Source organism: Magnolia sinica, chromosome 9 (genome assembly GCF_029962835.1).
Source record: "Magnolia sinica isolate HGM2019 chromosome 9, MsV1, whole genome shotgun sequence".
NCBI lineage: Eukaryota > Viridiplantae > Streptophyta > Magnoliopsida > Magnoliales > Magnoliaceae > Magnolia > Magnolia sinica.
Window position 1 is genome coordinate 67,547,443 of NC_080581.1, and position 10,091 is coordinate 67,557,533.

At 36.5% G+C, this 10,091-nt stretch overlaps 1 non-coding gene across 1 annotated transcript; it reads left to right on the forward strand.

Moving 5' to 3' along the window:
• Window positions 1-6,835: 6,835 nt before the first annotated feature.
• Window positions 6,836-6,942, forward strand: LOC131257218 (small nucleolar RNA R71). The gene has a single exon (XR_009177231.1). It is a non-coding gene; the product is annotated as a small nucleolar RNA R71 (small nucleolar RNA).
• The last annotated feature ends 3,149 nt before the right edge of the window (window positions 6,943-10,091 follow it).

Below are 10,091 nucleotides of genomic sequence, written 5' to 3' on the forward strand. Positions count from 1 at the left end.
GCCGGATTCGGCGATCAGGAATTTTGTGAGCCTGGTTTTCGAGTTCGGAGCGTGACACCAATCCATCAATCTCATAATAGGAGAGCACAGTATTCAAAGCTATCGCAGATCTATTATAATTTGTCACAACAAACCATTAAAAATTGAAAATATTCTTCATAATCAAACTAAAATAAAAGAGAGTTCAACATAAATATGAATCAAAGTAATAGAAACATCCCATCACGCTACAAGCTTCACCTCTTAGCCTTAGGTAAGAGGTTTAGCCAACCATAAATATGCTTGAACCAAAGTCTCTTAAATAAAATATGAAAACAATTAAGGAAGAAGAGGAAAAACTCTTAGTGACGGCTTCTCCACTCTTCAAACCTTAGAAGATGCTTAGGATTATCCTAAGGACTCCTATTTATAATTAGGGAACTCTCTCTTGCGAACTGACCTCGAAAATTTGCAAATCGACCTTGGAACTGCCTCAAATTTACGCAGTCTGAGTGCTGTCTGTGTAACCTTCGACTAGTCTAGGACAGCCTTCGACTGGTCAAGGATCACTTTCAACTAGTCGAGGGTTAACTTCGACTGGTCGAGGATGATGGGAATTTAAAGGATTTTGATCGCTGGAGTTTGAATTGAAGTTCCTTTGACGAGTCGAGGAAGAGCTTAGATTGGTCGAAGAAGGGCTTAGACTAGTTGAAGCAAGTAGATTTTTAGGGTTCTTTTTCTTCACTTTAAATCTTCGATTATCTTCATTCCTCACTTGGTTTTCTTGGATCTTTGGCATGCGAATTCTTCATTCTTGGTCTCATAAGATCCCTCATTGGCTTTGGTGATTCTTGAGCGTTAAATCCATGCTTTTAGCATCCTTTTCGATCCAAGTTCTTAAATTCACCTTGCAACACAATCCTGATTAAAATAGAACATTAAACATTATTATGTTCATAAAACCAAGTAATAAATGGGGGATAATATGCAATATTTGACCCTCGACACAATCCCCAACCAGCATTTTTCTAGTCCCGAGCAAAGTATGCGTGAAATAAGCCTCAATGCTTAATGTCCAAAAACTTCTTTTAAGAAAACAATCTTTTATGCAATCAAGTATGAATGAGTAGACTTGGGATACATAACTGAGATTTTGAAAACATAGAGTCAAATCATATAAGCAACCAATCAAATAAGTTCTTTATCCATTAAATCAGAGCATAGTTTGCATATCCAGTTTTTTTTTTTAATTATTATTATAAATGTGCTCAGTGAAAATCAACTTACTTCCGTATGAATACTATCAATTCATCATGTTAACCATGTTTACCATATCTTGATTACTTGAAGACATCAGTACTGATTTCGAACTTATCCCATTTTCCTTCTTTTTCCAGTCTTTGATTTTATATCGATGGTCAATTTTTATATATTCTTTTCAGACTTTGCATTAATTTTCTTTCATTTTCCATTCTTTTCTAGTCTTTTCACCATACATGACCTTTTAGTCGATCTCACTGTTTTTTTAACTCGTTCTATTTAACTTTTAGGGTGGATTAAATTCTCCAGACTCAATTCTCAATATCTATCAATGATTTACATGCTAACAATCAGAGGTTCTAGTATTATTTACAGAAAATAGTTTGAATGTGTCTTGTGATTTACATCAACATGATATTCAAACTTCCTCTAAATCAATTGAGCACAAGAACTTAGGTGATTGATTACTTAGTTGGTCAAACTCCAACAATCCAAAATTCAATCTCTATCTTATCATACTCAAAGTATTCTTAAGTACACAATTCATTACTTCTCAACAGATTTTAACTTGAAACATTAAAATTTTTTAAATTTTTTGCTCAAAACGAGAAAACACTAATTAGTTTACCTAATCCCCCATCCCCAACCTAAAAATCTACATTGTCCTCAATATAAAAGAAATAAGCTTGTAATGAAAAAGGGGCAATGAAAAGAAAAGGGAAGTGATGGAAAGATAATACCTGAAGAAGGAATTTTGAGAGTTTTCCAATGATTGTGAGCACACGAATTAAATCAACAGAAAGTAAACTATCTTAAACAGCGAAAAGTAAATTATCCTAAACAATGGAAAGCAAGCTATCCTAACTATACCTTCGTCAGACTAGGAGGTCAATCCTGGTAAACAAGATCAATCAGAGGTATGGACATGTCCTCTGAATCAAATCTCTTAACAAATGGCTTTAATCGATATCCATTCACTTTAAAAATATTGTCGTTGTTTGGATTCTGAATCTTAATGACCCCACAAGGATAAACATTAGTAACAGTGAAAGGACTGGTCCAACGAGATTGAAGTTTACCCAGAAAAGATGTAACTGAGAATTGTACAAAAGGACTTTTTAACCAACTAAGAATGATTTTCGAAAGATATTCTTGTCATGGAACATTTTCATCCTGTCCTTATAAATTTTCGAGTTCTTGTATGAGTCATTTCAGATCTCCTCGAATTCATTCAATTGTAGTTTGTGTAGCGAGCCAGCGTTGTCTACATCGAAGTTCAAATTCTTGATAGCCCAGTAGGCTTTATGTTCCAACTCCACAGGTAAGTGACAATCTTTCTCATAGACAAGTCTAAAGGGAGACATTCCAATAGGGGTCTTAAATGCAGTACGGTAAGCCCATAAAGCATCAATTGGATTGACCAATCCCTTTAATCAAGGTTAATCATCTTTTCCAAAATGTGTTTAATCTCCCTATTGAAAATCTCAGCTTGCCCACTTATCTGTGGGTGGTATAGAGTGCTCACCTTATGAGAGATGCCATATTTCTTCATTAAGTTTGTAAATAGCCTATTACAGAAATGTGAACCTCCATCACTAATGATGGTCCAAGGTGTTCCGAACCGGGAAAGAATGTTCTCTTTTAAAAACTTAATGATCGTCTGATGGTCATTGTTCCGGCATGGGATCGCTTCAACCCACTTAGTGACATAGTCTACTACTAGCAAAATGTATAAATTCCCAAAGGATTGTGGGAATGGTCCCATAAAATCGATGCCCCAGCAATTAAATGTTTCAATGACCAGAATGGGGTTCAAAGGCATCATATTTCGACAGGACAGTGCTCCCAATTTCTGACAACGCTCACAAGCTTTGTAAAATTTATGAGTGTCCTTGAATATAGTTGGCCAGTAAAAGCCGCACTACAGAATTTTGGCCGTAATTTTTTTAGATGAAAAGTGACCAGCACAGGCCTGAGAATAACAGAAGGAGATGACACTTTGGTGTTCATTGTCTGACACACATCTTCTTAAGATTTGGTCTAGGCAATATTTAAATAAATATAGATCATCGTAAAAGAACTTACATATCTCGGCAAAGAATTTCTTATTGTCTTGCATAGTCCAATGTGTTAGCGTGAAACCTGTGGTAAGATAATTAGCAATATCCACAAACTAAGGTGAATGGGAGACTTTAAACAATTGTTCATCAGGGAACATATCATTTATATGTGTCGTCTCAAGCAAATCAGAGTGATCAAGGTAGGAAAGATGATTAGCCACTACATTCTCTACACCCTCTTTATCTTTTATTTTCAAATCAAATTCTTAGAGTAGGAGGATCTATCTTATCAAGTGAGGCTTAGCATCATTCTTAGAAAGAAGATACTTGAGCACCGCATGATCTATGTAGATGATGATCTTGGATCCGATCAAGTAGGACCTAAATTTGTCTAAAGTGAACACTACAACTAAGAGTTCCTTTTCCGTAGTAGAGTAGTTCACTTGAGTAGGATTTAAAGTTCTACTTACGTAATGTATAACATAGGACTTCTTCTCTTTTCTCCGGCTTAACACTGCCCCAAGAATATGGTCGAGCGCATCACACATAATCTCAAAAGGAAGGTTCCGGTCGGGTGGCTGCATGATTGGTGCAATGGTTAACATGCTCTTGGGCTTAGAAAAACTTCATGACATTACTCAGTCCACTCGCATGGTACATCCTTTTGAAGTAGATTGTATAAAGGACGAGATAGGTGACTAAAGTTCTTTATGAATCTTCTGTAAAATCCGGTGTGTCCTAAGAAGGATTGCACGTCTCGTATATTCTTAGGTGGAGATAAGTTAGAGATAAGATCAATCTTACCCTTATCTACCTCAATTCGTTTGGATGAGATGATATGTCCATGGATAATTCCTTTACGAACCACGACATGATACTTCTCCTAATTTAATACCAAGTTCTTTTCCTCACATTGCTTCAGCACACATTTAAGATTCTCCAAACAATTGCTGAAGGATGGACCAAAGACAGAAGTCGTCTATGAAGATCTCTAAATATTGCCTCACCATGTTAGAAAAAATACTTATCATGCATCGCTGAAAAGTGGCGGGGGCATTACACAGTCCGAATGGCATCCTTCGGTAAGCAAAGGTGCTAAAGGGACATGTGAATGTGGTCTTTTCCTGATCTTCAGGGGCTATCTCTATCTGGTTGTAGCTCGAATACCCGTCAAGGAAGCAATAGTACGAGTGACCAGCTAGCCTTTCCAAAATTTGACCAATGAAGGGCAATGGAAAGTGATCCTTCCTCATGATGGTATTCAATTTCCTGTAGTCAATACACATTCTCTAACTAGTAGTAACTCTAGTTGGCACGAGTTCATTGTTGGCATTGGATACTATGGTGATTCTAGACTTCTTAGGAACCATCTGAGTTGGACTCACCCATTGGCTATCCACTATAAGGTATATGATACCCACATCTAATAGTTTAAGAAACTTGTCCTTAATAATTTCTTTCGTGTTTGGATTTAATTTACATTGTGGTTGCCAAGAAGTCTTTGTATTATCCTTTAGATAAATGCAGTGAGTACAAATCGATGGGTCAATTCCCATGAAGTCTGCAATCGACTATTCAAGGGCCCCCTTATGCTTAATGAGAGTAGAAATAAGCATACTCTCCTGTTCTTGCTCAATGTGAGAAGAAATCACCATCGGATATGTCTCGTCTTGACCTAAATAGATATATTTCAAATCAGAGGGTAAATATTTTAGGTCAAGCTTTGGTACCTTGAGGTTAGACGGTAGAGGCATTACATTGGTTTGGGATAATTCTTCAAATTGTAGCCTCCACCAGTTAACTTCAAATACCGGCATGATATCCATCATGGTTCCCATCTCCCTAATCATATCATCTTTTAAATCATGGGAGTGGGCCAGACACGTATCTAGAGGGTCAGATGATAAGGTCAGAAGTGTTCTATCTTCCAAGAAAGAGTCAATCAGGTTAATATCATGCGAATTATCATCATCCTCTAATTATTTGCCCATATTGAAAAAGATATTTATCTCTAATGTCATATTTTCAAAAGACAAATTCATGACTCCATTCCTGCAATTAATGATTGTTTTGATGTGGCAAAGAATGGGCATAAGAATGATAGAAATTTGAGTGCTCATGTCCACGATGAGTTGAGTATCCAGGGTGATAAAATCTACTGGGTAGTAGAATTTGTCAACTTAGACCAACACATCTTCAATTATCCCTCTCGGTAGATGAACTGAGCGATCAGCAAGTTGTAATATGGTCTGGGTAGGTTTTAATTCACCTAGACCCAGTTGTTCGTAGACCGAGTATGTGATTAGATTTACGCTCGTTCCTAAGTCAAGAAGTGTGTGCTCAATATAGTAATTCTCAATTACACAAGCAATGGTTGGGCAACTCGGATCTTTGTATTTTTGTGGCACATCTTGCTTTAGGATGGCACTCACGTTTTCTGTTAAAAATATATTTTTTAAAATACTTTGCATTCCTTTGGTCGTACATAAATCTTTCAGAAATTTGGCATATGAGGGTATTTGTTTAATGGCATCTAGTAAATGAATATTGACTTTCACTTGTTTCAGCACATCTAGAATGTCTTGAGAGTTAGAGAGAGGTTTTGGTGCAATCAACTGTTGGGGGAATGGTGCAAGTGGCTTGCCTTGAAGTTCTGGTTCTAATTCTTATAAAGTAGTGCTAGGTTTATCAGTTTCATCTATTTCCAGGTCCTTAGACTTTTCAACCCTTACCAGAATAGATTTGTCAATTATTTTCTCACTCCTAAGGGTGGTGATAGACATAGCTTGCTCCATTTGATTTGAAGAGCTTTGATTACTTATTTCATATTGCGGTTTAAGATTGGGGAGAGGTTGAACAGGAAGCATCCCCTTCTCTATAATCATAACATGTGAATCTATCTTTTGCATAAATTTTATAAGTTATCGTAATGCTTAGGTAAACTCCTGAGTTTGTGTGGAATTCTGAATCGGTTCCTCTCGAGGTTTCCCTTGATTTGGAATTTGATTAGGGAATCCTTAAGAAGTAGCAGTTTGTCCATTCCTCCAGCTAAAATTTGGATGATTTCTCCAACTCGAATTGTATGTATTGGAGATGGGTCCATTGAAAGGCCTTTGGTAATTATTTACGGCATTAGATTGCTCATTTAGTACCTCTTGAAAAGCAGGTATTGTTGGGCAATTTTCAATTGTGTGAATGTTGCAAGCACAAATACCGCAACAATTTCCTTAGCCTTATCCTTCTCTAGTTCCATAGCTTCTATTCTCCTTATGAGATTAGCTATTTTAGCATTGATATCATCATCCTGTTGCAGAAGGTATATTCTGGCCCTCATCTTTGATTGAGCGAGCCTAGAGGTGGTGCTCGATTTTGAAGAGACATCCCATGATTGCGTGTTTTCAGTAAGTTTGTCTAAATAATCTCACATATTATCAACATTTTTTCTCATGAATTCCCCATTGCACATTGTCTCTGCTAATTGGCGCATGAAGGATGTCGGTCCATCATAGAAAAAGTGTGTAATATGACACGTTTCAAAACTGTGTTGTGGGCATGAACTGACAAGATTCTTGAACCGCTCCTAACATTGAAAGAATATTTCATTTTTCTTTTGGGCAAAGTTCATTATTCACCTTCTGAGGGTGTTTGTTTTATGATTTGGGAAATTTTTCTTTATGAACTCCCTTGTCATATCGTTCCATCTACTAATAGATCAAGGACGTAGCGAATGCAACCACGTCATAGCCTTTTCTTTTAAAGAAAAGGGAAAGAGTTTCTGCTTGACCGTGTCATCGAACATGTTATGGAAATATAAAGTGGCTATAATCTCATCAAACTCTTTCAAATGTAAAAATGGATTTTCAGATTCAAGTCCATAGAATTTTGGAAGGAGTTGGATCACCCCTGGCTTGATATCCATATGTCCCGTATTTTCTGAAAAAAACATGCATGAGGGCATGCTCACCCTCGCCGATTGTAAATAATCTCGTAAAGTACAAGGTGGGGGTACTTGATGCACCTCATTCTCATCCTGGATTTTCTTAACCCTAGGTTGCGATAGATTGGAGGTTGATTGGTTAGTTGATTGAGAGTCATAACTTCAGTTAACTCTGTGGATCTCGAGTGGTGTCTAATCTTGTGATGGATAAATAACCCCTCAACCAATCCTCCTTCACTCAAAAGACGTCGAGTGTTATCACGGACCCACTTAGGCATGAAACACTCTTACCCCTCAATTTTAGAATCTAACTTAAACCCAAAAAGAAAGAAGGAAATAGAAAGAAGTTACCAAATTAGAAGTTTCTATGTTGGGATCTTGCAGAAGAACAAGGAAAACAAATTATTTTCTAAAAAAGAAATAAAAAAGCAACCTAGTTTCTGAAAAAAATTTAGGAAAGTTTCTAATCCTAGAAATAGAAAGTAAATTAGTTTTTAAAAATAAATCAAAAAAACCCTAACCTAAAAATATAAAGTAAATAAACCCTAATCTTAACCTAATTCTAAAACTAGTTAATCTCAAAAAAAGGCAACCGTTAGTCCTCAGCAATGCTGCCAAAAACTTGTTCACAACCCCAAGTGTAGGATCATGGTGTAGTAATAATCTCGGTAAGACCGAGGTCGAATCCACAGGACTGAACTTGTATGTTTTTGAAATTAAGTAGAACTAGAACTAGAAGAAGATGTGAATCTAATTCTGAAGTAATTGAGAAAGTAATTATGATTAAAGTAATTAAAACTTGTAAATTTAAAGGTGGGAATTAGGGTTTTCAAGGATCCAGTTGTAGCAATCAGGGTAATAATATTCTTGATTCACGGACACAACTGGAATCAGAGTCCTATCTTATCCAGTTGGAAGAAGAGACAGTCAGATCTCTGAACTTCTCATGAATCTAGTCATTAAAGAAGGAGAATTGAAAAGATTGGAAGGGATTTTGTCACCTAACCATGCCCATGGGACGATGGCAAACAACAGGATTTACCAATCCATCAATCTCAAAATAGGAATTGACGATATTCAAAACTAGCGTAGATCTATTGTAATTTGTCACAATAAACCATTAAAAACTGAAAATATTCTTTATAATCAAACTAGAATAAAAAAGAGTTCAACGTAAACATGAATCAAAGCAACAGAAACATCCCATCACGCTACGAGCTTCACCTCTTAGCCCTAGCTAAGAGGTTTAGCCAACCATAGACATGCTTGAACCAAAGTCTCTTAAATAAAACATGAAAACAACAAAGGAAGAAGAGGAAAAACTCTTGGCGACAACTTCTCCACTCTTCAAACCCTAGAAGATTCTTAAGAACATCGTAAGGACTCTTATTTATAGTTAGGGAACTCCCTCTTGCGAATCAACCTTGAAAATTCACAAACTGACATTGGAACCGCCTTAAATCTACGCAGTCCGGGTGTTGTCTGGGTAACCTTCGACTAGTCGAGGACAACCTTCGATTGGTTGAGGATCACCTTTGATTGGTCGAGAGTTACCTTCGACTGGTCGAGGATGACGGGAATTTAGAGGATTTTGATTGCTGGAGTTCGAGTCGAAGTTCCTTCGACTAGTCGAGGAAGAGCTTAAATTGGTCTAAGGAAGGCTTAGACTAGTTGAAGCAGGCAAATTTTTAGGGTTCTTTTTCTTCACTTTAAATCTTTAATTCTCTTCATTCCTTACTTAGTTTTCTTGGATCTTTGGCATGTGAATTCTTCATTTTTAGTCTCATAAGATCCATCAATGGCTTTGGTGATTCTTTAGCGTTAAATCCATGCTTTTAGCATCCTTTTCGATCTAAGCACTTAAATTCACCTTTCAACACAATCATGATTAAAATAGAACATTAAGCATTATCATGCTCATAAAACCAAGTAATAAATGGGGGATAATATGCAATATTTGACCGTCAATAGTAGGGCATAACATTATTAGGCCCTAAGCATGTATGGATCAATGAAATTTATTTCAGATAAAGAGAAATTGTCATTCGAAGTTTCGACAGTTAATCAGCCTTAACTTTTGATTTGGGCAGTGTTATGAGCTGCACGATCTATCAATCTTTATGCAGCAGGCCATCTGAGGGAAATCGTGTTGGAAAAGATGTGGAAGAAAACTTAAAATTCAGATCAAATAGTCGAAAAACCGTCGCGCAAAAAAATCACAACACAAAGTGACAACAAATCATTATGATAAACAAATTACAAGAGAATAGCAGAACTTACAATGTTGAAAACTCTTGTTTTCTCTCCTATCCAAACCCTTAATACCTATAAGCCCCGATTAATATCTTTTAATCCTGTAATTACTCTCATATTTATAGTGTCGTACCCACAATAAGAAACAATCCATACAATTTTGTAAAATCATGTGCACCGTCGATCGAAACATCGATTGATTAACACCAATTGATCAATCCTGGATCGATTAAACCCCACATATTCTATGAATTGATCATGTTAAAAATTATCTAGAGAGTTTACAAATATTTTTTAAAAATTTTCAATTGATCAATCCGAGAGCTCGATGAATCAAGACTGTCCAAAATTGTCTAGAGACTAATCTGCATAATTCAAAGTTCACTCTATTGATCGACCAGGGTGGTTGATCGATCAAACCTTCTTCCATGTACAAATTTAAGACATCTCATAACAATTTCCACCATTGTTTCAATATCCATTCATGAACGACAACTCCAAGTTTCATCTCTAATCACCTCCATCATAACTTCACCATTGCTGTCACCTTTTGTACATACTTCACCTTCATCAACCTTTCTCCAGACCTAGAGAAGTCAAAC